The sequence below is a fragment of the Perca flavescens genome, chromosome 23 (assembly GCF_004354835.1).
Source record: "Perca flavescens isolate YP-PL-M2 chromosome 23, PFLA_1.0, whole genome shotgun sequence".
NCBI classification, from domain to species: domain Eukaryota; kingdom Metazoa; phylum Chordata; class Actinopteri; order Perciformes; family Percidae; genus Perca; species Perca flavescens.
Window position 1 is genome coordinate 1,562,349 of NC_041353.1, and position 24,976 is coordinate 1,587,324.

Genomic DNA, 24,976 nt, shown 5'->3' on the forward strand with positions numbered 1-24,976 from the left:
ACACCAGTGCATATGGCTATTTATTTTTTGAATTTAAACTGACTTAAACTTATACACTAATAACAGGGATCGCGTTCCACTCTTATAAGGGGTGTTTGAGCTAAACCATAAGCAATAAAATTAAAGCTCAATTAGTTTTACTTTCAATATTATTGCAATAGTTGTAGCATTATGAGGTTTTCTTGTCCGGAGATTGTTTTAATACCAAGTGGTTCTATTGTTGTGGTTTTTATTTCTAGCTGGTATTTTGGAGCCCTGCAGGTAGCCTCTGTGCTGGGGGGTGTTGACCAATAACAGGAAGAACTCATCGTCTCAAACTGTTAACAGCGTTTTCTGAGCTTGTGAACTTGTGAGTTAATTCTTCCAAGAACAACCAGCAAGAACGTTCTCCCCAACAACACAAGTCCGTACTTTGCATTCTTGGTATTGAGAAACGCCCGGTGTTCTTTTCGCAAAGAAAAGCTGAACTCCAAAGCCGATTCCAAAGACCACTGTTCACCAGCAGCAGCAGCCATAAGCCCCGCCCACCGACTCTATACACGATGTGATTGGCCCGACTAGAGTTTGGTTTTTCCAGCTCGCAAGCCAACAGAGAGTTGCTAGACTGACCCTGGCTGCAAATTACATTTGCTGCCGCTAAACTTCTAGGATAACTGTAAACAGTTTTGTGACTCATCTTAAAATGACTGACTGACCTCTGGTGATGTAAAAGTGTGTGTGTGTGTGTGTGTGTGTGTGTGTGTGTGTGTGTGTGGGGGGGGGGGAATCCCTGGAAGCCAGACGAGGCTGATTGGATAATACTTTAATAACAGAGCAGACAGCTCAGACCGACCATCGCTCGGTGGTTTTGTGTCTTCACAGCTCGGGGAGAAACTAACCCATCCAGAGATAGAAACTGTAGCTGCTCAGTGGGTCACCGTCCTGAGGTCAACCTCGGGGGGGGGGTTATTTTCAGCGTTTCTAACATTTAAAGGTTGGGAGTTACTGAATCCAGAGAGAAATATCACAAGAGGAACTGGACAGATTTCAGATCCTTTAGACACGAATGTACTCCAACTTTTTTTCTGAAGTTTTTCTGACATTTCTTTCAAAATATTCCAACTGTTTTCTAAATGTTTTCAACCTTTTTTACCTCAAAATATTCCAACTTTTGGGACGCCTGCATTGTCAATCCCCCCCCCCACACCCCTTTCTCTCCCCATTCACATCTTCAGCTGGCCTATGTTATAAAGGCCTATAATGCCCCAAAAAGAAATCAATAAAATATTTTTTTTTTCTAAAGTTTCTTCGTTTTTCCTCTCAAAATATTCTAAATTTCCAAAAGTAATTTGCCTAAACTGCCAGCCAATCAGGGCCAGCCCTGTTTTAAGTTCCAGACATATTCAACAGCAAAATATGACTTGAATGTGGATGAATATATTAACTTTTCATCTAGAGGGGTCACACGTGTAGAAGGGCATGTTACTTCATGTCTTAGTAGTGTGTGTGTGTGTGTGTGTGTGTGTGTGTGTGTGTCTCTGAGTGGTAGTGTGTGTGTGTGTGTGTGTGTGTCTCTGAGTGGTGTGTGTGTGTGTGTGTGTGTGTGTGTGTGTGTGTGTGTGTGTGGTAGAGTGTGTTTCCATTTGGTAGTGTGTGTGTGTGTGTGTGTGTCCGTGTCTGTGTGTGTGTTTGTGCGTGTCTGTCTGTCCGTGTGTGTGTATGTGTGTGTGTCCGTGTCTATGTGTGTGTGTGTGTCTGTTTGTCTGTGTGTGTGTGTGTTTGTGTGTGTGTGTCTGTTTGTTTATTTATTTATTTATTTAAGGACAATGCACATTTAATGAACATGTACAGCAGTACACGTAAAAGTGCCAGATTATAGCCCAAAGGCTAATTTCCATCTGTAGTCCCAATTGGCAGATATATGTTTATATGTTTGTCTGTGTCTGTGTGTGTGTGTGTGTGTGTTTGTGTGTGTGTGTGTGTGTCTGTTTGTCTGTGTGTGTGTCTGTTTGTGTGTGTGTGTGTGTGTGTTTGTCTGTTTGTCTCTCCGTCTGTGTGTGTGTCTATTTGTCTCTCTTTATGTGTGTGTGTCTGTGTGTGTTTATGTATGTATGTATGTATGTGTGTGTGTGTGTGTGTGTGTGTGTGTGTGTGTGTGTGTGTGTGTGTGTGTCTGTTTGTCTCTGTGTGTGTGTGTGTGTGTATGTGTGTGTGTGTGTGTGTGTGTGTGTGTATGTGTGTATGTGTGTGCGTGTGTGTGTGTGTATGTGTGTGTATGTGTGTGTATGTATCTGCCGCCTCAGTGAAAGGCTCCCGGCGACAGCGACAAGGCTGACTTTGTGTGTTGTGTTGTGTGTGTTGTCAGCAGGTGTGTTACATTACCTGCAGATCTCTGGAGAGGGAAACAGAAACGGTTCCCTATCACGGAAATAACGCACTATATACTGTTCATAGGTGTTATTTACCCCCCAGTAATCCCTTCCGAGCTGCTTTTTTTTGTCGTTTGTCGCGTTCATAAAAGATCGTTGAAAAATGTAAGAAAAAAGTGACGAAAATATCGGGAAAAATCTTCAAAAATGCCAGAAAAAAATGAGAAAAACTTCAAAAAGTTAATCCTTTCTGGGCTGCTTTTTTTTAATGTTTTTGTAGCGTCTTCAACTTTTCGTTGCTTATTTAGATTTTTTTTCGTGAAATGTTTTGACATTTTTGTGGCCTTTCTGGAGTTTTTTTCCCTGACTATTTTTGAGGGTTTTTTTTCCTCATTTTTTTGGAGCTTTCTCCAAGTTTTTGTTCATTGGTCAACGTTTTTGCCTCTTTTTGTTTTTGTCGCTTTTTTAAATGACATTTTTTCTTCTTCAATTTTTTCCATGTTTTTTTCTTTTCTTTGCTTTTCTCAAACCGATGCAGAAATGTCCCGGGACCTCCCTAGATAGTTGGAGATCTCAACCCCCCCCCCCCCCCACAATGTTGAACCCAAAGTCACACCCTTGACTATAAAGTGTGTTGTGTTCAAAGTCTCAACGGTTAATTTCATTCACTATAGTCTGTACTATAAAATACCCACAAAACACAGTTAACCTGAGAGCACATACGATATGGCCTACATGTTACTCCCGTATACCCACAATGCAACGCGGTCGTGTTTTTGCAGAGGAGAAGAAGAAGCAGAAGGACCTGCGGAAACGGGAAAGGAAAAATGGAGCGTGCTTTGGTTTCTAAATGTTAGTTGTTTAGTAAAAGCACTTTCCACGTTAGTGTCCTGGTGTTTTGAACATTTTTTAAGGTCAGGATAGCCGATTGGTCCGTGGATATGACCTGAACACATTCGGTAACATTGATTACCTCGGGCGAGCATTTTTATTTTGTCTTTTAATGTGAAGCACTTTGAGTTTATGTTCAATGAAAGGTGCTTTAGAAACAGAATTGCCGCAGCGTTACGCACCAAAAACACAAAGACAATAAACCACGCAAAAGATGAAAAAACAAAACCACGAAAATCCGATCGGTCAATATGACCGTCTATGGCCAAAATAGATAAAAGTGATTGTATTTTCTTTGCCTTTTGTGTAATGTAAAGTATATAAAAACTATTTTAAATGAAAATACAGACTCTTTTAGGAAAAGTCAGATACCAGCAGGATTGTATTTTTTTTATTTAGCAAAGTTATTACACATATACATTTCAAAACAGTCAAAATGACCATCCAGGCTGTTCTAGTGTAACCAAGCCTTGGAGTTATTTTTCCAAAAGCCAAGAAAAATCAGATGCACACAGCAAGGCTGCCAACTTTGCCACTGAGGCAAATATGCAATTAGTTTCATTATGAATGGTTTCATACTATAGCCTACTTTGGGTTTTGGTTTCCCTATGAAGAATTTCCTGTAAAATTCATTTTGTAGACCTACAGTTCCTCAAAAATACAGTTCAATCAAAAGGAAATGAAAATATGCCTCATTGTGTGTGAATACAGGTGAATCAATCTATTTGTTTGTGTTGCAGCGAAGTGTCAGCTCTGTTTAATACGTAAAACATTTCCGACAGATCTGCCCCCACTGCTAAAAAAAATCCTAGAGGAAACACTGAATGAAATGAGCATTAGGCTCAAAACTAAAGCACAACAATAATACAGAATAATGGTAATCAAGATCAGTAGCATATGTAGGTAAGCTGGATTTGTACTTGTTGATGAATTGTGTCTCCTCTCCTCACTTCAGGGTGCCTTCAGGAGCCCTGGCATGATGGAGGGATGACAGATTGAACACAAGAAGCACCATATTCAGTAAATGGCAAGACGTGCTGCTGTCTGCTTTTCTCTGTGACATAGTTTAACAAAATAGGTAGCAAAAACACTTTACAATACAGTTCATTAGTTAACATTAGTTAACTACATTAGTTAACATTAACTAATAATGAACTGCACTTATACAGCATTTATTCATCTTTGTTAATGTTAATTTCAACATTAAATAATACTTTAAAATCCAGGCAATTTTAACGTTAATTTTGATTGCTATATGTATATGAGTATTGTCGATAACAAAAAAAAGAACCGAATCGGTGCTAGCAACACGGAGCTGCTGCAGCTAATCCCGAGAGCTCCCACTCAGCTAAAATGGAAGTTATGGGGCCATAAGATAAAGAGTGTCTTTGTGCCTCTTAACAGACACAAAATGCAATTAAAATGTCTGTGCAACGTGAACAGGGCCCTTACATGACAACAAGATGCATTTAGCAACTTAGCCATTGTTTAAATTCACCTACCCTCTTAGCTGCTAGCTGCCATCTGGGATGAGTGAGTGTGTTCAGCCAGGCTCCGGTAATAATCATCACGCAGCAGTTCCGTATGTATTTGTAGCATAAATTCTCTCTCTCTCTCTCTATATATATATATATATTTATATATCTCCATTTTATGTGCGACCCATCTGGCGTTGGTGAATATGAGTCTCTGCAGTGGCGTATTTTGTGGTAGTTTCCTTAGCCAGGCTAGCAGCCCCGACCGGCATCCTTCTACTTCCTCCCCGCCTCCCTCGCCTGCCGCAGCCGACAACAATCCACAGGCGCCCGCTGGTCTGGTGGAGGTCCTCCAGAGGACAGTTCATGCTTTCGCGGCGAAATATTGAAGTTTTTTCCCCCCTCAAAAATAGGTAATTGAGCACTGTAGTGGTTATGATCATATCAGTGACTATGTAACTACATGGAAACAGACCAAATGATGCCCGTTTCTTGTACAGTAATAGAGTTCCTGAAGGCTAGCTCTAGCTCCATAGTTACGTTACTCCTCACCCCAAACCTAGTTTCTAAAGAATTAATTAGCTCATATCTGTCATTTAGCATTCTGGAGAAAGATCCTTGTCCCCACACACGGAGACCTATTGTTTCCGACTTTTGGGGAGCCACCCCCTGCTAGGCCAGACTAGTTTAGGACAAAGAATGTGTACTCTTGTAGTTGGGAAACAATTGACATCACCTCGGTAAGATCCTGTGACTGGGTGTGGCCCCAAGACACAGAATTTACACCTTTTCTTTTGAGAGACATCTGACCAATATTTCATTTGAGGAAACACCCAGGTGTAGGGAATATAATTCGGATCCTGAGAAAGATTCGGGACTTCAACTGTGACCCCGCAAGAGGAAGCATGTTGTAGTCCTCTGTTTACAGTGTATTTGTTTTGTCATGTCACATGGCTGTTTTTATGTGACTCCACAAGGAGAAGCATGTCTTGTAGTCCGCTGTCAGCTGCAGTGTATCATTTGTCTTTGTCATGTCGTTTTCATCGTGTTGTTCATTAAACCTTTTGCTTAATCTTTCAATTGGACCCCGGCTTCTCCTTCCTCCACAGAAATCAAACGAACACGTCTTTTAGAGATTTCTTAACACTCTTCACACACTACGTTCCAATCTGCACACTGCTGTTTACCTTTTCCTGCTATTACTGAATTCCCACGGGACTTCAGCGCAAGACTACAGCCTTCTGTAATGCTACTTTACAAGAAACAGGCATCATTTGTTGTTCCATGTAGTTACATAGTCACTGATATGATCATAACCACTACAGTGCTCAATTACCTATTTTTGAGGGGCAGTGTTTCCTCTAGGATTTTTTTTAGCAGTGGGGGCAGATCCGTCGGAAATGTTTTACGTATTAAACAGAGCTGACACATACAGCTGACACATTGATTCACCTCTATTCACACACAATGAGGCATATTTTAATTTCCTTTTGATTGAACTGTATTTTTGAGGAACTGTAGGTCTACAAAATGAATTTTACAAGAAATTCTTCATAGGGAAACCAAAACCCAAAGTAGGCTATAGTATGAAACCATTCATAATGAAACTAATTGCATATTTGCCTCAGTGGCAAAGTTGGCAGCCTTGCTGTGCGCATTTGATTTTTCTTGGCTTTTGGAAAAATAACTCCAAGGCTTGGTTACACTAGAACAGCCTGGATGGTCCTTTTGACCGTTTTGAAATATATGTGTAATAACGTTTTTCATTTAAAATAGTTTTTATATACACTGTACATTACACAAAAGGCAAAAAAATACAATCATTTTTACCTATTTTGGCCATACTGTCATATTGACCACTCAGATTTTCACGGTTTTGTTTTTAATATTTCGCGTGGTTGAAGATGCATCTTGGTTGTTTAGTAATAATCATAGTCTCTGTCAGAGAAACGTAACTAGTGGTCTCGAGTAACACGTGTGGGCAATGCATCACCGATGGGCCAAAGGCAAAGCCAGAGTCGGTAACGTAGGCTACCAAGGCGTGGATGGTGCTGAATCAGAAGAACAGAACGCTACAACTGGCTGGAATCATATAACTTCATACACGTTACAACTGGCTGGAATCATATAACTTTATACACGTTACAACTGGCTGGAATCATATAACTTCATACACGTTACAACTGGCTGGAATCATATAACTTTATACACGTTACAACTGGCTGGAATCATATAACTTTATACACGTTACAACTGGCTGGAATCATATAACTTTATACATGTTACAACTGGCTGGAATCATATAACTTTATACACGTTACAACTGGCTGGAATCATATAACTTTATACACGTTACAACTGGCTGGAATCATATAACTTTATACATGTTACAACTGGCTGGAATCATATAACTTTATACACGTTACAACTGGCTGGAATCATATAACTTTATACACGTTACAACTGGCTGGAATCATATAACTTTATACACGTTACAACTGGCTGGAATCATATAACTTTATACATGTTACAACTGGCTGGAATCATATAACTTTATACATGTTACAACTGGCTGGAATCATATAACTTTATACACGTTACAACTGGCTGGAATCATATAACTTTATACACGTTACAACTGGCTGGAATCATATAACTTTATACACGTTACAACTGGCTGGAATCATATAACTTTATACACGTTACAACTGGCTGGAATCATATAACTTTATACATGTTACAACTGGCTGGAATCATATAACTTTATACATGTTACAACTGGCTAGAATCATATAACTTTATACATGTTACAACTGGCTAGAATCATATAACTTTATACATGTTACAACTGGCTGGAATCATATAACTTTATACATGTTACAACTGCACACATCCTCTCCAAGGAGTGGACCAGCTGTAAAATGTCCCGGAGGAAGTTCATGCAGCGACTGGCAGAGGAGCTGAGAGATGAGTTTATGGAGGAAAAAAAGTGCAGCGGCGCACCACAGCAGAGCCAGGTTAGGTTAGGTTATAAATGTTCAAATAACATACTTTTAATTGTTATTTGGCTGTGAATTATGTTGAATGAATTTCCCCCCAATAGGTTTCATGAATGTATGAAATAATCCGGGTTTAGCCTACTATGCCATGATCTGATATTGAGGGCATTGTATTGAATCAACAGCTACGTGCAAGTTAGCTTAGCAGGTGAAGGTGAAACTAAAAATGTGCAAGAACTATAGACTACTAATACAGGCTTCAATGAACTGATAATATACGTTATACGACTTACAGTTGTCAAGAATGCACACATGCCATCTTAACCGGGTCCTCCAGACAGCCGGTCTCTTTTTTCTTTCTCCCTTTTCTCCGAGTGGCCCGCTGCCCACTGGCGTTGTGAAGCGCGAGTCTGCGCTATTCTCCGTCGACGTGCTCTTTACAATCACGGCTGATAGACGGCTTTTTGTATATACATTTCTGATACCGTGGCGGGAGAAATCGAACCGTGGCGGACCGCCACTTGCCAATCAACATAGAGGAAACACTGTCATTTTCACCTTGACCTAAAAATGTTTACTGAACATTCTCACCTGGATAGGCATAAGAGCTGGCTGGTTGTTCTATTATTCTTGTTAAATGTTCTATTACTCATGTATAATATCAATGTTTTTTTAATTAATTAATTAATTTTATAGGCCTATTTATTTTCCCTTTATTAAGTGCTGCACACAATTATTATTAATATTAATATCAACAGGCCTACCTATAATTTATAATTTTTCACTCACCTTTGCCAATGTCAATCACCTCAACTGGGCAGATGTTTCTTACCTTGACAGCGTTGTTATTTTTATTAGAAAATAAATGAATGGAATAGCTGAGGTATTTCAAATTTAAACAAAATGTGAAGACTTGATTACTACTTTTGCAAACCACTAGTAAAGATAAACTAATATGTTCCAGGAATCAAGTGTTGATATAGTAGTGTGGATATAGTAGTGGGGAGGGCTGTGCCAGGCTAGTAATCTCTGCTACACAATGAGGCCTGCTGGTGGTCATTTTGGTCTGGGTCATACAATTCTGTTATATAGCTGACCTGGCCCGGCCCCCCATCACAGTGAGGAATGATAATGTGGCCCCAAGAGAAAAAAGTTTGGTGACCCCTGCTCTAATGGCTGGAATTCTGCACCAAGGCTGAATTTTGGGAAAGAGACTTCAGATACAGTATTAGGGGACCACTAAGGCCTATATAAAGAGACTTCAGATACAGTATTAGGGGACCATTAAGGCCTATATAAAAGAGACTTCAGATACAGTATTAGGGGACCACTAAGGTCTATATAAAAGAGTCTTCAGATACAGTATTAGGGGACCACTAAGGTCTATATAAAAGAGACTTCAGATACAGTATTAGGGGACCACTAAGGTCTATATAAAAGAGACTTCAGATAAAGTATTAGGGGACCACTAAGGCCTATATAAAAGAGACTTCAGATACAGTATTAGGGGACCACTAAGGTCTATATAAAAGAGACTTCAGATACAGTATTAGGGGACCACTAAGGTCTATATAAAAGAGACTTCAGATACAGTATTAGGAGACCACTAAGGTCTATATAAAAGAGACTTCAGATACAGTATTAGGGGACCACTAAGGTCTATATAAAAGAGACTTCAGATACAGTATTAGGGGACCACTAAGGTCTATATAAAAGAGACTTCAGATACAGTATTAGGGGACCACTAAGGTCTATATAAAAGAGACTTCAGATACAGTATTAGGGGACCACTAAGGTCTATATAAAAGCATCCAAAGAGCACCATGTCATGGGACCTTTAACGTTACAGAAACTACAGAAAATGAGGCTGATGCTTTACGCGGTAACGTTACAAAAAAACCCATGAGGTTGTCGCTCTGGTACGAGCGAATATGAAGCTGGGAGGGAAAATAAACAGTATATTCACTACAAAAACTAGACTACACCACTGCAATAAACCTAATTGTGACGCTAACACGAGATTTTAGCCGCTGTGTTTTGGGGGTCACTTCATGTTCTGTGAAAAGACATTTCAGTCATTTTAAAAGTCACACAAGAAGCCATTTGTAGGATTTCCGATCACATTTTTCACACGCTGGACTCCAGATTACTGAGAAAATTAAACGGCTTCATGATAATTTTACTGTCAGCGCCGAGGCCGTTATTATTTATTGACCCCGCAGCGTTTCATTATCCCGACGCTGTGGATTCTGCAGGCCCAGCCAGTTTGGTTTGAGTGCTTTTCAAGTTGTTCTAATGCAGAAATAATTGAAAACATTAAAAAGGAAAACTTTTCTGGGCGACTGTTAATGAATATAAATCTGCCCGACGCCCTGTGGTCTGTTTGGCACGGCGGGCGTGTGAACACGTCCCACAGAGAAGGACTTAATGTCACAACAACGTGACCGAGAGGCAGTAAAGAACAAACCGCGGTTCAAAAGAGAGGAACAGCACGTTTATCTGACACGCAGGACATTTATTTAAGTACTGTACTTACGGATTTTCACCCAGGAGACCAGACTTCATGTCCTGTTTGGACAGAAAAGGTTTTTTTTTTTTACTTCAGGGAACAAACGGAGCTACGTCACATTCTGCGTCACGCGGTAACCTTCAGGAAGCGAAGTAACGTCTGATTTGAACCCAGCCCTCCATCTTTTAAACATACTTAAAGTAGTAGTTTTGGTGCCTTAGTCTATATCCACAATGTTCCACTTCTGGTATCGCTCTGGTGCTGCAGGAAATTCCACCGGATGAATGTCTTTTAGGCGTCCCCTTCCTGTGTCTTTGTGTTGGCGTTCTAACCTCCGGTGGATTTGTGAGGACTATGGTTAACTGCTCCTCAGATCTCTGCAGGGTAAATCCAGACAGCTAGCTAGACTATCTGTCCAGTCTGAGTTTTCTGTTGCACGACTAAAACTACTTTCGAACGTACACATGTTCCACCAAAACAAGTTCCTTCCTGAGACTATTTAGCAGAGGCACCGTGGCTCCGACCGGAGCTTAGCCCCGCCCCACGATGATTGTGATTGGTTTAAAGAAAGGCCAAGAAAGCAGAGCAAGTTTTTCTCCCATCCAGTAATGCTGTGTGGACTAAACAGACCTTCCTCCGCAGCGCTGTGGAGGAAGGCCTGGAAATGTAAGACTATTGGTGCTTAGACCAAACCAAACTGGGACCAAACTTATGAAACGCTCCTGTGGGTCGTATTAAGTGTGTGTGTCTTTGTGTATGTGTCTGTCTATGTGCGTGGTAGAGTTTTTGTGCATGTGTGTGTGTCTTTCTGTGTGTGTGTGTGTTAATCTGAGTGTGGTAAGGTGAGTGAGAGAGTGATGGTGATTATCTTCAGAGTGAGTAGTGATTCTAGAGTCCTAGTGAGAGAACTAAAGAGTCTCCTCCTGTTCTTTCTGACCACGGTGGGAGATGTGGACCAGGAGAAGTTAACCCTCTCCTTGATCTCATGTTGTTGATGGAGAAGGAGGACAAATGGATGGAGTCGGGGGAGAAATGCAACGCTACCAAGCCAAGGCCGAGCTACGTGTAGTTTTACATTTTTTGAGAGGTGACGTCAGGCTACGGCCTAGGGTCAGTATCTCCACGTACCGACGGACGTAGCCGTAGCCACGGCATAGATTTAACGCAGAAGCATAAAATCGGTAAAAAAAAATAAAAAACTATAAAAAAAAAAAAGGCAAAAAACACAGAAAAAAATGCAAAAAAAATGCAAAAAGGCGACAAATGTTGGTATACCGCCAAAGACTTACAAAAAAATCCATCGATGACTGAAAATGATTACATGGACTTTTGAAAGAAAGTGCTAAATATTCAAATACATATATTACATTTATCCCTCCTGTTGTTCTCGGGGCAAATTTGACCCATTTTTAAATGTAAATGGAGTGTTCTTATATAGCGCTTTTATAGTCTTAACGACTACTCAAAGCTCTTTAACATAGTACAGGAACCATTCACCATTCACACACATTCATACACTGTGGCCGAGGCTGCCGTACAAGGTGCCACCTGCTCATCAGATAATCATTCACACACATTTACACTCCGATGAGCAGCATTGGGGGCAACTCGGGGTTCAGTGTCTTGCCCAAGGACACTTCGACATGGGACTGAAGGACCAAGGATCGAACCACCAACCTTCCGATTGGCAGGCAACCGCTCTACCACTGAGCCAAATTAAAAAGTTTATAAATCAGAAATTTGTTTTCTTTTCAACCAAATTGTCAAAGAAAATATTGTGGATGGTTCCCTACAACGCTCTTCACAAGTAAGTCTCACTCGTCATTGAATTTGGGTGTTTTATTTTATTTTATAGCATTTAAAAAAAAAGAGAGAAAGACAAAAGAACGTTGAAAAAGTGACACAAATGTCAGAATAAGCTTCAAAAATGGGCAAAAACATAAAAAAAGTGACAAAAAACTTGGACAAAACATCAGGAAAAGTATCAAACAAAAAAGAAACATTGAAAAAAAGTTGTAATTTATTTAAAACGATGGGTAGGACAACACAAGGGTTGAAATAACGGTCCAAAAAACCCTGTCAAAAGGCAACCAAAGTGTACCCATAAGTGGTGGTATGTTTTTGGAGGACTGGCTGAGTAGCTCGGAGAGAAAGTGCCTGCTGACGTGATTAACATTTGGGTCAGAGAGCAGGCCTGTTGTTCCCAGAAGAAGATAGGATTGAATCGTTACTCCTGACAGATATGTGGAGTCGCCACTGGAATGATTTGGTCAAAACTTTATCTAAACCTCACAAAAGGAGCGAGTTTCACAACTTTTCACTATGTGAGGAATTTCAAGCAGACTGTTTACACCGTCTGTCAGCCTCACGTTTACATCTCATGACATTATTATTAAATCCACAACACACCGGTCTAAACGGGAAAGCTTCTTGCTTCACCTGGGATCTCAATAGACCTTTTTCCCGGCAGACATGTTGACATGTCCTAGTAGGAAAAGTACAGATGTATTCAAAACCATTACTGATGGCTGCATTCCACTTAGGAGAGACCCTGGTATTAAACCATTACTGATGGCTGCATTCCACTTAGGAGAGACCCTGGTATTAAACCATTAATGATAGCTGCATTCCACTTAGGAGAGGTCCTGGTATTAAACCATTACTGATGGCTGCATTCCACTTAGGAGAGACCCTGGTATTAAACCATTACTGATGGCTGCATTCCACTTAGGAGAGACCCTGGTATTAAACCATTACTGATGGCTGCATTCCACTTAGGAGAGACCCTGGTATTAAACCATTACTGATGGCTGCATTCCACTTAGGAGAGACCCTGGTATTAAACCATTACTGATGGCTGCATTCCACTTAGGAGAGACCCTGGTATTAAACCATTAATGATGGCTGCATTCCACTTAGGAGAGACCCTGGTATTAAACCATTACTGATGGCTGCATTCCACTTAGGAAAGGTCCTGGTATTAAACCATTACGGATGGCTGCATTCCACTTAGGAGAGGTCCTGGTATTAAACCATTACTGATGGCTGCATTCCACTTAGGAGAGACCCTGGTATTAAACCATTAATGATGGCTGCATTCCACTTAGGAGAGACCCTGGTATTAAACCATTAATGATGGCTGCATTCCACTTAGGAGAGGTCCTGGTATTGTGAGGATGTGAAGTGTTGAGAGCAGTTTGTGGCATCTAAAGATAAAGCCATTTAACCCTCATGTTGTCTCCTCTGTGTGAACTCGGTCAAAATTAATGACATTTTTTGTGACTCCCCCAACTCTTTTTTTTTTTTTTATTCATGCCTTCATTTTTTTTGTGTAATAAAAACACAGAAATTATCAAATTATTTGGACTGATAGTTAAGATCAGAGGATATTGAGTGGATCACAGTTTATGTCAAAGTTTAGTAAAACCATTTCATTTTTATTTTTTTTTATTTTTTTAAATGCTATCAAATTGAATAAAAACACCCAACATTTAATGGAAGTAATCATTCATTGTACCTGTGAAGAATCTTTCATGGCTTCCATACAACGTACATGCATGCATCCATGTTATTTTTGGGCAATTTGGTTGAAAGAAACCCATATTTCTGATATGAAAAAACACAAGGACAACACAAGAGTTAAACATAAGACAGAGCGGCGGTGATGTGTGTTCGCCTCGGTGTCAGGAGTGTGTGTGTGTCCAGTGAACACAGCGTTGTTAGCGCTCCCTGCCAGCCCCGACCAACAGGCAGCCTCGAGACGTTTCCACAGCTCTGGGAAGCATTATTGTGGAGGACGGGATCAAGGCGCGTGTAATGGGACGTGACGTTTAACTTAGAGAAGAAAAAAAATCAAAAGCTCTGAACAAAAGCTTGTTCCAATCCTGAGCAAATGTTTCTGTTCTCCATTCAGAAGATCAAGGTCACAGACTGATCTCAATAAGTGGCGTATGTTTGACGCACCAATTCGTATGCCGTTGTTGGTGTGTTATCAAGACGCATACTCGCTTTTTAGCGTGATTATGAACGTCGTTTGGCCTCCATTATTTTCATTGTTTTTGTCGGTACACGATTCGTTCTGCCTGCACGATCGGTTCGACCGGAAACGTGGAACAGATCGTGCAGTGTCGTAAATCCTCGTACAACTGCACATGCGCCGAACATTTTGCGCATGTGCAGTTGTACGAGGATTTACGACACTGCACGATCTGTTCTACGCTTCCGGTCAACAGCGAAGCTAACGTTAGTTACGCTTCCGGTCGACAGCCAAGCTAACGTTAGTTTAGCTAACAGGCTTATTCGGCTAACCTCTAGCTGAGACAGCATGTAATAACTTTAAAAGACCCTCAAAATAAAACGTAAAAATAAACGTTAACATATATAACAGCTGCTACGTCAGTTCTACTTTACTTGTGCTCATTTAAAATACAATCACTCAACACTTGTCTTTATTGTTATTACTGTAAAGTCTTAATCTAGCTGTAGTCTGCTTTTCCCATTAAGTTTGACCTAACGTCATTTTAGACTGAATCTAGCTGTCAGCTAGCGGTTAGCCGAATTAGCTGTTAGCTAAACTAACGTTAGCTTCCCGGTGGAGGCTAGCCATAGGCTAGCGTGGAACAGATCGTACAGGTCGTAAACCGTAATATCTTACGGAACGGATCGTGTAACGACAGTTTTCATTAGCTCTAGCCCGGTTAGCTATTGTTAGCAACCAGTTGATAACAATGCATTACACTGTGTTTTGTGCATGCAAACAGCGTAACAACATGTCCACAGATAGAAGGTGGACATTTCTTTGTGAACGACTGATTTAGTGAGACACAAATGAGACAGAAGGGCTCATAACTTTATGTTAGCTTTCACAACTGTTGATACAGGGGGAACAGCCATGTTGGATTTTGAACTCGAGCTACCGCGAGGTTGTACGAGTTCCGAGCTCGTAAATCCGAGGTCGTGTTTCTGACTTTGACCTCGTTAAAAACCGAGTTCCCAGGTAAATAGGACGTGGCATTGCATTACCTTGCAATTGCGTGTCAATTGACAGTCGTAGCGAGTAGTATGAAAGGCCGAAAATCCGCGTAGGGAGGTTGGTCGGGGTGGAGGAGGATGGGCACACCCCCACCCTCAAGAGACTTCAGATACAGTATTAGGGGACCACTAAGGTCTATATAAAAGAAACTTCAGATACAGTATTAGGGGACCACTAAGGTCTATACAGTATAAAAGAGACTTCAGATACAGTATTAGGGCACCACTAAGGTCTATATAAAAGAGACTTCAGATACAGTATTAGGGGACCACTAAGGTCTATATAAAAGAGACTTCAGATACAGTATTAGGGGACCACTAAGGTCTATATAAAAGAGACTTCAGATACAGTATTAGGGGACCACTAAGGTCTATATAAAAGAGACTTCAGATACAGTATTAGGGGACCACCAAGGTCTATACAGTATAAAAGAGACTTCAGATACAGTATTAGGGGACCACTAAGGTCTATATAAAAAGAGACTTCAGATACAGTATTAGGGGACTACTAAGGTCTATATAAAAGCATCCAAAAAGCAGCACGTCATGGGACCTTTAATAAAACAACATTTAAAAGCTGAGAGTTGAGTGAATGAACCCTGTAAAAGAAGCAGGATCTGTGTCCCTGCTGCAGATTCCAGTCAAACTACAACCTGCAAACAATCTCTGTAAATGTGAGCATTCCCCTAACGGTGTCAGAGCTTTTAGTTTTTTGGATGCACACACCCATCCAAGCACCGTCGGAGCCAATCCCAACATCAACACCCGATGCCCCGCCATTCAGCACACAAGAGTTCAAACCCAAGACAGACAGGAAGCTGTGTGAAGAAAAGAGGCGAGAAGCTGTCACACAAAGTGTTCACTCGACTGGTTTCTGTCTCTGCACCTGGAGCCGAACCAGTAGCCGGTTAGCATCGGCGCGCTGGCCATCTGGCCACATCGGCGGACTGTCAAAAGACATTATTTAAAGAATAGACATAAAACTAAATTTGCTTGTGCAGCCTCTCAAACGATACTCACTTTCATATACACACACTCAGAAAATAAATAAGAAAAATATACAAAAACATTATCAAGGCATCCAATATTGCAATGTGTCCCATTGCATAGAATCCCTATCTAGAAAGAGCAACTGTGCAAGCTGGGGAGGGGGGGTGGTGGGGTGCACATGAGAGTTTGCTGCCTAATCTAGGACGCAGCTCACTGGCCAATCCCAACATAGTTACTGTATGCCTCCTGTACACTAAAAGACTGGAGACTGGAGATCTTGCAGCGTTACACATTCCAAGACTACAACTAGCTTCCTTTCTGAAAAATGTAACCAAGCTAGCTAGGTACCGCTAGCGTTAGCTGGCAACTTTAAGGGAAGTCTGCAGATTTTCTGTTGTGACTGCCGTACATGCAGATGAAGGCTGGGATACCCGACCCGAGCCCGACGGGTCCCGACGGTACCCGACGGGCCGGGCCGGGTTCGGACGGTCACATCAGTGCGGTAGCCTTAGGACATTTAAAATTTTAAACAGCTTATTATGTAATGGGCCTGTTTCACTTGATTCAAATGTTCGTTTTTGTGATTAAAATAAATTTAAAATATTAACCTAACATCCGTCTTCCTGTGTGCAGAAACACGTGCACATCAGGCAGCCTGCACTCCGCACCGCAACGATGGAAGATGTTAAAAAGAAGTTGGCCTCAGGAGATTTTAAAACCACAGAAAATGAAGGAAAGTCTACTGTGTGGAAGTATTTCCACATAGTTGTCTAGGCATATGTTAATTTTATTTCAATTATATGATTGGGCCTCTTGTGTGCGCCTGTGTTAACGTGCGCTTGTTGCCCCGTGTGCACGCTTACTGTGCTGATGACCTCACTGTGCTGATGACCTCACTGTGCTGATGACCTCATCTGTTGACATTTCTGAGTTCCTTCCTTACAGCTGCTTAATAAAAGCTTTCCACACAAACACACACGTAGCCTACATTGTGTCATTAGTATGAGAAAAAATGAGATTTTAACTGTGTCGGGCTGGGTCGGGTTCGGACTTAAATCTCTTGATGCCTGTCAGGCTTGGCCCGGGATCGGTCACGGTTCTGTCGGACGCGGGCCAGGCTCGGACAGAAAATTTCGGTCCGACCCCAGCCTTAATGCAGATGAAGGTCTACAGTACCTGGAGGTCTGCGTTTATGCGCTGGTAAAACTCCCGTTGGATGACTCGCTTCAGAACGGTTGAAAATCAGCAACTTTCCCTCTTTAGCATTTAGCTTAGCACGGCGCCACAGCAACCATAAACAACACTGGCTCTAGCCGTTTCCTGCTTCCTGTTTGGTGCTGCATGGAGCGCACCCATTGGTTGTTGACAATGTTCACATCATTTAACTTCACTACCAAGACTTTAAGGTATAGTGCGTAGTTTCTGTTGCACCCATGAGGAATTCTAAGTAATGACAACAAAATGATGACATGATATAAGCCTTTATTAATCACGCACCAGCTGGTCAAAATCTGCACGGCTTTCTATGTCACTAGCTGAGACGAGGGTCCTAGGGGGCTAACCGTTAGCATGCTAGCTCATTCTCAATGGCAAAACACTGCTACAACACACACAAATTCACCCTAATCTACAAAATAAAATGTATAGAACTACTTCCATGTCCCTGTCCTGCAGGTATTCCACGCTAAGTTGGAAGTGTGCCCTCGTTTAGAAGAAGTCTCCCGGCTAATCCTGCCTTGTACAGGCCGAAGTTGGAGAAACAGCTAGCTAGCTCATGTAGTCCTTACCTAGGTACTGAGCATGTGCGACTGACAACAAAGATGTTACAGCAGTGAGATGTCTCACTCTGTAGCTAAAACAGAGACCTGAACACAGGGTGAAAAGAGGAGCTGCAGCAAATATGGTGTTTTTTGAAAATTAAACCATGTAAACCTATTCTGATACAACCTCAAATTACAATTATGAACCTAAAAATGAGCATAATATGAGCACTTTAATATCACAAAGTTACGCAACAAAGCGTTAAATACCAAACAAGTTTGATTTTGTCTGAATGTCCAGACGGGAGAAAGACTGACTGGCACAGAGTTTCATGACCTTTCACCAAACAATGGAGACGACAGGAGACGATGAGAGACAACGAGAGACGATGGGAGCCCCCCCTCCGACTCTAGCAAGACTCTCGGGTTCATTCAGATATTACACATTAGTCTGAGACAGAGGAATCGGTTGAAAAGTCGTTTGGTGTAAGTTCTGTCAGGATCTGACGCAAGGTAGGCAAGGCATGGACCCAGATGCAGTTTACAGAGATTTATTGATGGACAAGCAAACACTTACTGGAAACAATAATCCATAGGTTCAATCCACGACAGGGATTCAAATACTCACAGAACGCACAGCAAACATCAGACAAGACTAGGGAGAAAAGACAGACTTCAAAATAAGACAGGAAACAGAATATATACAAAACACTCACAAACGTGAAAAGTTCGGCATTAGTTCAACTCAGTGGTTTAATCTAGTTTTTTGTAGTGAGTATTCTGTAATTTTTTTTCCCTCCCAGCATTAGACTCACCCGTCCCAGAGCGATGTGTCCCAGAGCGACAACGCCATAGGGACTTTGTAACGTTACAGCGTAAAGTCTCAGCCTCATCTCGCTCATTTCCTGTAGTTTCTGTAACGTTAACGTTTGCTGCAGTCACTTGAAGCGGCAGTATAGCTTCAGGGCCAGGCTTACCAAAACAGTTTAAATTTGCTTTTGTTTAATATATCTAACTACTTTAGTGATTCACTGTATATGTATGGGCCTGTACTGTATATATGGGCTAGAATGGGCCTTTTTGGGGGGAGGCATTTCATAGTGGGGGGGGTTTGAGTGTCCTTCCCCAAGTTTTGAGCATCAACGACTTAATTTTCTCCATTCTGACACACTTTTATGCACCAATTTATACATTTATTTAGCCTATGTGAAGAAGAAAAACACAGATGATAATTCACAATATATCAAAATTACAAAGCAAAGTATGTTGTTGCGTGTCATTGGGCATTTTTAAGTGGGTATATGTTTCTTAGTGTAGTATACTGCATATACCTGCGTATCACGTAGACTACACCACTGTGCCACCCCCCAAACTGAGCTACTGCCACCCCCCATTGCAGGCTTGGACCCAAAATGCAGAGAGGAGCAACGAGGAGGCAGCATGCAGAGTAGAAAGATGTAATTAAATGAAAAAGGCTTACTAACAGAAGGTTTCCTGATGCAGGCAGGCAGGCAAAGACGATTTAGAAAACTCAAGACTACAGCAGGCAAAAACCACAAGAAAGGAGCGGCACAGGGAATGACATAATAAGACTAAATACACAAGGTAACGAGGGACAGGTGACATGATGAACAGGTGGAACCCATCAGGGCGGGGCAGCCAATAACAGAGGCAGGAAAACACAACATTGTTGACCTCAGATCAAATTTGACCCATTTTTTTAAAAAGTTTCCATATCAGAAATTTGGGTTTCTTTTAACCCAATTGTCAAAGAAACTAGCGTAGATGTTTCCATAGAACCATTAGTCTTCACAGGTAAAATAAAGGATCAGTTCACTACTTTTATTGAATTTGGGTGTTTCATTTAATTTGATAGCATTTGAAAAAAAATGACAAACATGTTGGAAAAAGCTTCAAAAACGCTGGAAAAAGAAAAAGATTTTGTAAAAAAAATTTGACAAAAAAACCTGGGACAACAATCGACAAAAACATTAAAAAAAAAATCGCTGAAAAAAATAGACAAAAACATAAAAAAAATCCCCCACATTTTAAAAACAAAAATGTTATCAAAAAAAGCAAAGGGTGGCTACTTTGAGGAATCTAAAATATAAGACATGTTTTCAGTTATTTCACACTTTTTTGTTAAGTACATAATTCCATATGTGTTCATTCATAGTTTTGATGCCTTCAGTGAGAATCTACAATGTAAATAGTCATGAAAATAGAAAGGAAACGCATTGAATGAGAAGGTGTGTCCAAACTTTTGGCCTGTACTGTATAGGGAAATAGGGTCCAGGTTGAAAACTAAAAACGTTTTTATATATATATATATATATATATAAATAAAACGGTTATTTTGGATCGGCAGGAGTCAGACGTGGATCACAGGATCAGTGAGAAACTTTTTCAGGAGAATCTCCAACTCGGATGATCGACGAGCTGCATCGTGGAACCAACACGTCAAACATGACATCATCTCACTGAGGCGTCTCCGGACGGGTGGAGACACTCTGCTGTCTCTTTATTCAACCCCCCCCCCCAGTTACCATCTCTAAACCACACACACAGCGAGACAGACACACACACACACACACACACACACACACACACACACACACACACACACACACACAGACAGACAGAGAGACACACACACACACACACACACACACACACACTCACACACACACACACACACACACACACACACACACACACACCACCCAGGATCATCATCAGAGTGACGGTGTGTCTGGAGAGCAGCTCCCATGTAAACAGTCTGAACACAAACACAACATCAAGACGCAGTGATGTCACTGCTGATACTGATCGCACACTCCTCCCTGTGTTCAAAGCAGACACACACACACACACACACACACACACACACACACACACACACACACACACACACACACACTGACAGAAGGTGTCCACTTTCAAAACAGACAGACTGGGTTTCCACCCAATCTCTCGAGCATGTTTCATGTGGAGGTTTCGATGTTACAAATGGAAAAGTTTTGATGTGTGATCGGTACTTTATGTGTGTCTGTGGAATGTTTTGCTTTTTTTTGGACTGTAAATGTCACCCATACTGATCATCACACAGGATATAATACAGTAAACAACAAACCCAATCTACTCTATAAACATGGATTATTCTATAGCTCCGTATTCTCATTTGCGTCATGTACCTGTGGTGTACCTCAAGGCTCGATTCTGGGTCCTCATCTTTTCACCTTGCACCTTGGCAGTGCCCAGGAGGTAAACTGGCATCTCTCCAGCTACCAGTGCACAATCCTTACTTCAGTCCGTACTAGAGGGTGACAATTTTTCGGGACTCCCGCAGATCACTGTATTCCGGAGTCAATTTCACTAACGTAGAGCATAGAAATCAACGAGCTGGACAGAGAAATGTGTGTTTTGAGTGTGAGAAGATCTCCATTAGGAATTATGTAATGAAATCGCCTAGGTCTGCAGGTAATACCTGTTACCTAGACCTGCAGGTAATACATGTTACCTAGACCTGCAGGTAATACATGTTACCTAGACCTGCAGGTAATGTATGTTACCTAGACCTGCAGGTAATACATGTTACCTAGACCTGCAGGTAATACATGTTACCTAGACCTGCAGGTAATACATGTTACCTAGACCTGCAGGTAATACATGTTACCTAGACCTGCAGGTAATACATGTTACCTAGACCTGTATTACCTGCAGGTCTACATGTTACCTAGACCTGCAGGTAATACATGTTACCTAGACCTGCAGGTAATGTATGTTACCTAGACCTGCAGGTAATGTATGTTACCTAGGCCTGCACTGAGCCATGGACAGCTAGTAACAGACAGCAATCCCAGTAAAAATCTTTACAGACAATAGCAAACATCCTGAGGTCACAATAACAAGAAATACAAAGATTAAACTGAGTTTATCTCAAAGATACTTACAAGTGCAACAGCAAGAACGCTAGGTCAGCATCGGATTTGCAGCCTTCTGTTTGTCTAAGTCCTCGCCATTCTGAAAACGCAGGTCCTATGTATACTAGTGTCTGACTCCTCTCTCGGTCAGTCTGCTGTTTCCTCTCTCTCTGTTCCTCCGATAAAGCTTTCCTAGCTTTCTGCTTCTTTTTTGCCGGCTCAGCCATGATGATAGTGTGAAAAACTCCATCGCTACCTTGTTAGCCGGTTCCTGAATGGGCGTATGTGTTCAGTGAAGCAATTTGTTACACTGCGAGACCTGATATCACGCCATACTTCCTGACGCTGAGGCCGGCAGCTCGCCAGCCCAAAGTTGCGAGGCTGGTTTTTCCGCTCACAGGCGCTAGGGGGGAGCGAGACGACCACCATTCAACCCAAAAAAAGTCATGTAACCATTCCATTGACTCTGAAGATGTTCAGTTAAGGTAAATTAAGCTAAAAAAATACTGCATAGTTCCCCTTTAAGACTGTTGTTTTGGCCAAACCTGAATGCAAACAGGACAGTAAAGTCTGACAGCGTTTCCGCGGGGGTCTTAAAAAGTGTAAAATTTGAAAAATCTAAATCTTAGTATGGTGTTCTAGGTCTTAAGTTTTCCTACATCCATGCAACGCTGCCTCTAACTTTTTTTATTCCGTGGTGTTGTAGTTCTTTCTCTCGCTAGTCCAAATATAATTTGCTGTGTTAGGACTACAAATGAGACAAACATGCAACTTCTATTGCAGCCAATCAGCTTTCGTGTTATTGCCGCGAGTCTCTTTCAGATTGTCCCACAGACATAAAAGAGATTTTATTCTTCAGCTTTGGGGAAGTGCAAGTTTAACAATACTTGGCTTGAAAAAACTAAATTTATGGCTCAGTTGATGTTGTGATAAAGTTCTTAAATTTGATTCATACTGGTCTTAAAAAAAAAGGTCTTAAAAAGTCTTAAATTTGACTTGTTGAAACGTGCAGAAACTGTGTGGGTCTCTTCGGAGTCCTCTGGCTCTCAGACCTCCTGAGAAGCTGCTGTTGCCTCCAGCTGGCAGATTTCCCAGCAGCCCCTCCTTCGCTGACGTCTGGGGGGTCCAGATGCTGCTGACAAACTTCTTCTATGTGAGGAATTTTAAACTGAAACTTCATGGTAACGTAAAAATATCTTGTTAAAACGTGGAAATAACTTTCTTGTAAAAAGACAGTAATTTACATAAATAAAATACAGTTTGTAGCTTTACTTATACAGGAAGTCTCGTGTATTTTATGGCGTCTCATTCATGCTTTAGAGCGACTGTATGCACTTACAGTTACAGCTAGTGATAGCCTGACGAGCCAGCCCCACATCCAGATGTTGGGTCTGGGAACTCCCCATTGATCAGGGCTCAATCCGAGGGGCGGGATAAACGGTTGTCTTTCAAATCCTCTCTGCACGCAATAGGATAACGCTACAACCAATCAGAGCAACGCTAGTTGATAGATTAAACTTTTTGCCGTATCCAGTCGGCAAAACTCCAAACACATCTTCCTTTTTTAAGAATGACTTCAGAGCTTCTCTTTGTTCTTTTCTCAAAGAAAAGCTGAACTCCAAGTCTTCCAGAATCGCGGCCAAAGCCGATTCCAAAGACTGCTGTTCTCTCTCTATACACCATGTGATAGATATGCGTCTTGTTGAAGAATGGCTCCAATATTTACTTTGGTGACTACGGGGCGAAAGAATGGCTCATAATCTGTGTTCACGTCCACTTCCCCCGTTGGAATCAATACACACGGACCTGCCGCTATAGTCTCCTAAAGACGTGGCGTTTTCTTTGTCTTTACACACCAGAAAGGTGTCTGACGCGGTGCTGCTGCTGCTGCTAGCCTTGTCTGGACACATGGATGTTTCCCATAAACATAAACATATACTGATCTGATTACAACGTCTTATTATTATTAATTTTTTATGCATTTATGTGAAAACCTTGAGACTTTTAAACATCATGTCATTTATTAAATGCATTTTTGTCAAAATGACATCTTTTTGTGTTCTATTTTGTCTGGAAACGCTTCCAACACGCTTGCATGTTGCGTGAAAAATAGGCGCCGGCCCTATTTCTAGCATGCACGCGTTTTCGTCTGAGACGTGCGTGTCACGCGGGCAGTGTGCACGCTCTAACCTGTTACCATGGGAGCCAAAATAAATATGGGCACGCCACGCAGCCAGTGTGCAGGAGGACTTAATCTGCTTCTCTGATGGCGCATAAACAATGGGTTTAGTTGCTGGACTTTAACTTAAACCTAGTCTCTCAATCTCCACCGTGCTGTGGGGGAAGGTCTGGCTACACCACAAGGCAAGGCAAGGCAATTTTATTTATATAGCACATTTCAGCACAAGGCAACTCAAAGTGCTTCACACAAATCATCAATCATTAAAGAACAAATAACAAAAATAGGGAGTAAAAGAAGAATAAAAATAGTAATGAATACAAATTTAAAACCATTTAAGATACAAAAAAAAAAAAATCCGTATTAAAATTGTATACGAAATAAAATACAAGAATAAAAATCACTGTTTGATAAAAGAATTAACAAAAAGCATTATCAAAAAGTAAGGTCTCCAGCCTTGATTTAAAAGAGCTGAGAGTTGGGGCAGACCTGCAGTTTTCTGGTATTTTGTTCCAGATATGCAGAGCATAAAAACTAAATGCTGCTTCTCCCTGTTTAGTTCTGACTCTGGGGACCACGAGCAGACCTGTCCAAGACGACCTGAGAGGTCTGGGTGGTTCATAAAGCACTAACAGATCCGAGATATATTTTGGTCCTAAGCCATTTAGGGATTTATAAACCAGCATAAGTATTTTGAAATCAGTTCTCTGAGGCACATGAAGCCAATGTAAAGACTTTAGAACTGGAGTGATATGATCCACTTTTTTTGTCCTAGTGAGAACTCTTGCTGCAGAATTTTGAATCAGCTGCAGCTGTCTAATTAGTTTTTTAGGCAGTCCTGTAAGGACACCGTTACACTAGTCAAGTCTAC

At 41.3% G+C, this 24,976-nt stretch overlaps 1 protein-coding gene across 1 annotated transcript in view; it reads right to left on the minus strand.

Moving 5' to 3' along the window:
* pthlha (parathyroid hormone-like hormone a) overlaps positions 1–19,560 on the minus strand; it is a 61,480-nt gene extending 41,920 nt beyond the window's left edge. The window contains exon 1 of the mRNA XM_028571144.1: positions 19,488–19,560. The gene's annotated coding sequence lies outside the window, so the exon portion shown is untranslated. The remainder of the gene's footprint in view (positions 1–19,487) is intronic.
* Between the last annotated feature and the right edge of the window lie 5,416 nt (positions 19,561–24,976).